Below are 6,610 nucleotides of genomic sequence, written 5' to 3'. Positions count from 1 at the left end.
AATATCAAAATGACATGTTTGTCACAAATGTGTTCAATATTTACCTTCCTTGACCTAGTTTTAATTGGATGAATGGGAGAGTAGGCCTATGTATGGGGGATTTGGGGATTTGAGGACTTTTTACTTAACTTTGACCCTTTTAAGAGTTTATGCATTAAGTAATTTTCAAGGTATGGAGAAAAAGTGCAATTTCTATATTGAATAGTAAATTGTTACCATTTTACCTGGCCTTTGACCCTATGACCCTAAAATTCATAGGAGAATCACTGTCAGGCAGAACACATGTAAATATGTATCAAGTTTCAAGACAACTTGAGCCACTTCTGAGATATGGAGGAGGAAGTAAAGTTCAGCACTTTCACTTGATCTCTGACCTTTTGACCTGTGACCTGTTTGGCAAAAAAAAAGAGAAATTCCCAGAGAATATCTATCGGGTAATACATGTATACATCAAGTTAAAAAAAAAATCCTGCAGGCACTGCATAAATATGAGGGAAATAGTCAAATTTTGAAGAGTTGACCTTGACCTTTGACCAATGACCCCCAAATTCCTTAGATAATCACTGCCAGTCAGTACATGCATACATACTATGTGCCATGAAGATACCTTGAACCATTTCCAAGATGTGGAGAAAAAAGTGAAATTGTAACATTTTCACTTGACCTTTGACCTCAAGACCCGAAACGTTCACTAGAGAATTTCAATTAGGGAGTACATGTGTATACATATACTAAGTTTCAAGAAAACATCTTCAGGCATTGCATAGATATGGGGGAAATAGAGAAATTTTGAGCATTTGACCTTGAACTTTTGACTTTTGACCTTAAGCATGTACACCCAAAAGTTGTTAGGCACAACTTCATCCCCTCATACACATACATGCCAAGTTTCATTGGGATACCTCAAAAGGTTTTTTAGTTACGCTACGCTGTCCACAAAATTGATTACGGACGGACGGACGGAAGGACAGACAACCCGAAAAGATAATGCCTCCGACACCACTTCGTGGCGGAGGCATAAAAGTGATAGGATTCGATTTGAGATAATTTCTTGGTTCCTGTATCATCATGCACACACGAATCAAAAGTTTAAAATCATCATTTGGTAGAGGGTGATGCAATTATTTTGTGTAAAATAACAATGAAAAAAAAATCTGAAGCAATACATGAAACACATGGGAGGACTCTAGGCAGAGCTTAAAGTACTCGCTGTCCTTTTGTCGCAGAAGGATGTTTGATACAATGCACTGTAGTTATAACACGGTTATAACGAAATTCCGGTTACAAGGAAATAAAAATTCAGGCCGCAACATTATCGGCTCGATGTATTTTCATTATTTGTTCGTTTATACCAAAATTTCGATATAATGAAAGAAAACTGCCAGTCCCGAGGACTTTGTTATAACGGGAGTCCACTGTATAGATATCAAACAGAAGGGACGCAACCTTTGCGCCAAATATGCTGTGCCAGCGAATCCCCGGACATTGTTAAGTACAATTGCATCACCAGACTGTTGAACATGATAACATGCAGAGCATGGAACTAACTTCAGGCCTTGGGTACCATGAAAATAACATTATAACATCCAAGTTCATGTCATATTGTGCTACAAACAAACAAGCAAACAAAACTGAAGGGGCAGAATAACTTTGCTATATCAGGGATTTGTTATATCCGGGAATTTCTCGGTAGCTGATGTGATGCAGTCGACTTTGGACAAGAACGGGGCAAGTTTGCCATGATTATGTCAAAGAATGTACACTGTTAGACAAAGTGATCATAAAGCACATCTAGAGGAGAATTTGTAAAAGCCTTCTTGGATTCACATTTACTCGTTATTTCCTAGTTATTCCCCATTCGGAAACTCCAAATTGAAAAGCGCTAGTCACGGTTTACAATCCTACATTTCTGCAATACCCATGTCAAACATGATCTCTAGGGATTAATTAGACAACTGTTGTTGTTGATTTTCTCAGCTTGTCCAACTGAAAAACAGGGTTTTGATATTACTATATTAACATTTTGTAGTCAACGAGCAGCAACTCCTCATGTAATGCGTAATTCACTAAGACAGTGTACAGCATGTACAGACCATCAAAAATATATTATGTAACTTTTTGGCACTCACACTTCCCTTCATTCACACACACACACGCACACACACATACACACACTTGCACTAACACACAACAAGGATACAAACGATTTGAGCAAATTTGAGCAAGTTTAATTGCATGATTGCATGTTATTTTCTTGAATAACATCAAAACACTGCAAGGATGTTTATATATGAACACAGTGTTCTCTGGACACAGCAGACGGTCCCAAATTTTTCATTATCATCCTGAAGAAAGAAAAAAACCAAACAAACAATGAACACAAAGACCAAGTATAGTTTTAGTATTGGGAAAAGAATGAATGAAAGTCATAATTTTATGAAACCTCTTTTCAAAACAAATAAACAAACAAAAATAAACATATGCACTTTTCGGTACACTTTGCAAATTGATTACAGAGGGATTTATTTCTTGTAAATTTTGTGTTGTCAGTTGAAAACAAAAATGGATTATTGTGGGGTTCCCTTAATACCTTTGTAAATAAACTGCATGTTATCTCTTCTTCTTGTTCTGGAAACCAGGGGAAAAAAAGTATGGTGAAAATGTTTCCTTCGGGGTCATGTCAATTACAAACACACATAAAGTTTTAAAATCAGTAATGAAGGCAACGTTTTGAACATGAGCAAAATTGAAGGATGAAACTCTTATGGCTCTCTCTAAGCTTGTGTGTGGAGTGGAAAGAAATGACATTACGCCGTCATCATCCAAATAATGTTCACAGATATGACTTCACTCCACCGTGCTTACATGAATGATGAGAAAAATTAACACACATTGACCCATCCTGCAGGCCAGTAATGCATGAAGAATGACAGTATTACAGTGCCTTCTTCCACCACACAAAATCTTAGTAATACTTAGTAATAATACAGTAATACAGCATCCCTCAGTTGCTTGCAAGAGCTACACATACTGTTACACCGAGCTTTGCATCATAGTATTGATTGGTACTTGTACATAGTATCAAATTCCCCCAAAAGGTGATCATTATTCAGACTTTTTTGTACATTTGTACAACTTTTAAGAAGAGATTTATGTAAATTTTCACACAATCTACCTCACCGAGTTGGAGTGCACAAGATTAAAAGCTTGTACAAGACCATCAACACCCATCCCAGCAGGAATTCTGAATGGAATTTAACTACAAGCCAACAAAGACTGTCATAAAATATCCTAAACTGAACATGAACGAATGAATCTGTGCTGATCAAGACTAATAGCTTCTGAAACCAACAGCAGAAAAAAAAAACCAAACTACCATTTATACCAAACCTTTGGGTTGATGAGCACAGCCCCATGAAAACATGTGATCTCTGTTGGTGTTTCAACGATGAACCATTTTTTTATTCATCATCTTTTCTAACATGCAGGATGTGACTGTCACAAATATTCATCCTTATGAACAAATACTTTCCATCAATCTCAACTATCCCAAAACTGGACAATGAGAAGTTAGAGTATAGAAACAGATGGCAGACCACCACTTTGTCATACATGTGTAAGTCAGCACATTTACAAGATTTCCACCCTGTTCAACTAAATGAAATGAGGACACGAAAGAGAAATACCTTTATCAAGAACCAATGACAATGAACGGATGGTTAGAAAGTCACGACTGTTGAATATATCCACATAAGAAGTACAGATGCATTAGGTACATTGAAATAACTATTCTGGATCACATGACTTGGGTACATTCTCGGTCACATGACTTGGCCATAACCTACATTAAACTCCTTGGTTGCTTTATGCAGAGCAAAACTAAACCACACATTAGTAAAAAGAAACCAGCCGCTGTCTTGGTACACATTGAAGTTGAAACGAGTCTTTAATACATAAATCTTGTCGATTCTCATGTTGTTTGTTAATTCTTATTGTTTTTGTTTTACACTTAGTAAATAATGAGCAACGTCGGGAGCATAATAAATGCACTTTTTTAGACTATGTGAGTGCTGACAGAGCCATGTGACCAATATGTGGACTCTCTGAAAGTGTAATTTTACACTCACGTTCAAGTTGGCAAAATCACATAAAACAGAACGGTAATGACAAATCCGGCATTGGGCAAAATGTTGCTTAATTTCACAAGTCTTCCCAATACATTAATATGAGGAGCATTCACAAAGCAAAACCAGAGAAAGAATTGATGGCAAGCACTGATGTCACTACATAACTCCATCTGGTTTGTACACCTAAATAATGTAAAAAATATCATGGTTTTGGTTGATGACAAATAGCAACTGAACAAGTATGTACAATTTTTTCCAAGACATACAGTCATAACTGGGATAAAACAAGAATACTGGGATATAACAAGAATGACATTATTCCTTTAGTCTATCACTGGTTTCTTGTAAAAAAACAGGTAAAGGGGGAAATTCAGTTCTGATTTGTGTAGAAATCATTGGATGACATCATCACCCCGTCTAGTGCTTGTACGAGGTTGCTGCTAGTATCAGTTTTGTGATAGACGGGAAAATTGAAAATGCAATAAATTCCTTATTTTATGTCCAACTTTTTTTTAAATGAAACTTCTGTCATTGTCACAGGGGTTCTCTCTTTTGTGTTACTTTCTGCGAAAAAAAAAAAATTGTATGCTTACTCTGTGTCACTATGTACGCAGTAGGTGATGTGGGTTTCAAATCCCAGGTTAGTTTTTTCTTTATCACATGGCGTTCATAATAATACAGATCGAGCGTACGATCTTGTTCACGGAGAGTAACAGCAAACGAGAAAACTTACTGTAACTACATTCTCTCAAAACATGTACCCCTTTATTCTTTCATTCTGTTCATCTGATTTCTAGTTAAGACAACTTGGTGAGAAATTGCAGTGACAGTGTATGGGATGGTTTACCAGCACTTTAATGGTCAAAATCTTCCTAATTCTTGTTTTCTACATCATGTTCAGCATTTTCATTGCAACGACTTCCACCAAAATAGGTAATAACAGCAAAGACCAAAAATATTACTTTAGATTATCAAGTCCTCATGGCATTTAGTAAGGTAGAGTCCATGCAAGTATAATGAATCTTACACAGTACAAGTTATCAAGCACTTAATTCAACAGAAGTAAGTTTAATTTGTAGAATTACTTCACATTATGAACATACCAGTGTTCATGTAGGCAGCGTGTGGGATTTATTAAAGATACTTACAGCCCAAGCTGCATTTATAAAGTCAGTAAGTCACAAAAGTCAAATTCTGCCTGAATTGACCCGTAATCTTAGACAAAATGGTGGCTTGCATCAATTGCATTGTGAAAATTTAAATAACTTTATCTGTAACTTAGTCTGTAATCTCAACCGACAGGATTTACAAGTATGCAGAATTGCCAGATAAACACACAAAAAATAAACGAAACACAATAAACCATTTATGAATTCCATTGTGAAACATTGTCCAATGAAACATATCATAGTTAACCTCTAATCTATCCTGTCCCAAAACTTATGAATTGTGACACATTTTAACCCGTTGAGGACGGGCTAATTTTGCTACAACACGCATTTCCCATAGACCCCTGCCCGAGTATATTCGGGACTCGTCCTCAATAGCAAAGTTACCATAACAACTTTGCCTTCTAGACAATCAACAACAATAAGAACAAAATCAGTGCATTACCACTTTTCTTGCATTGAAGGCTTTTTGGGGGTAAAAATAATTATTATCTCCTTTCATGCTGATTTATAACATTTAGCTCAGCACTGAAAGCATGTCCATGACTGGATATATCACGTTTCTCTGACATAGAAATTTTTACAAATCATGATAGATAAATGAAAATATATAAATTCCATCTCGAATTCAAAATGTTATTCAGCTTTGTTTTACATGGTAATATACATCAAATATACATTCAGTGTGTCTCTGTCACACACTATGAAAATAAACGAGAAAGAAATTCATTCTTTTTAAAACTTCCTTCAAATTTTCCCACAGGAAGAAAGTCATTCATAGGCCAATATGGCTGCAACTAAATGTCACACAATCTGCCTCCAAGTTCATCATATCTTAACGAGAAACAAAGGAAATTTTAAGGAAATATGCATGAAAAACAATGAACGGCAACAAGGATGAATGATTCGTGCCAGAGAAAAATGATTCTTAACAAAGATAGTGATCTACGCGACCCTCACAGCTTGAAATAGTAGGAGACGTCACTTTTACAATTTTTGATTTCAAATCATACCATCTTTTTCACACCAAAGCTGGTATACTCAGAGCACAGTGGATGATACTGTGCTGTGACTGCCCACAAACTGCACTCCAGTGCTTGGGCTGTTGTGAAGGACATCCTACGCAGGCTTTTCTGATTACAATTCTTCCTTTCTCACTAGCAGTCTCATTCAGTCAAGTTTCGACTTTTCCGTTCTGCTTTTGAGCAATTCCCTTGAAATCCTTGTCTCTCTTTCCAGTGATCTCAATCGGTTTATCGACCAATCAAACAAAAATCTGTGGAAGAATTCACATCTTCATTGATGGCACTTCGA

Source organism: Diadema antillarum, unplaced genomic scaffold, assembly GCF_040938485.1.
Source record: "Diadema antillarum isolate AM-2024a unplaced genomic scaffold, OU_Dant_1.0 scf00000017, whole genome shotgun sequence".
Lineage (NCBI taxonomy): Eukaryota > Metazoa > Echinodermata > Echinoidea > Diadematoida > Diadematidae > Diadema > Diadema antillarum.
The sequence above is the reverse complement of the archived record's forward strand: the minus strand, read 5'-3'. Positions refer to the sequence as shown.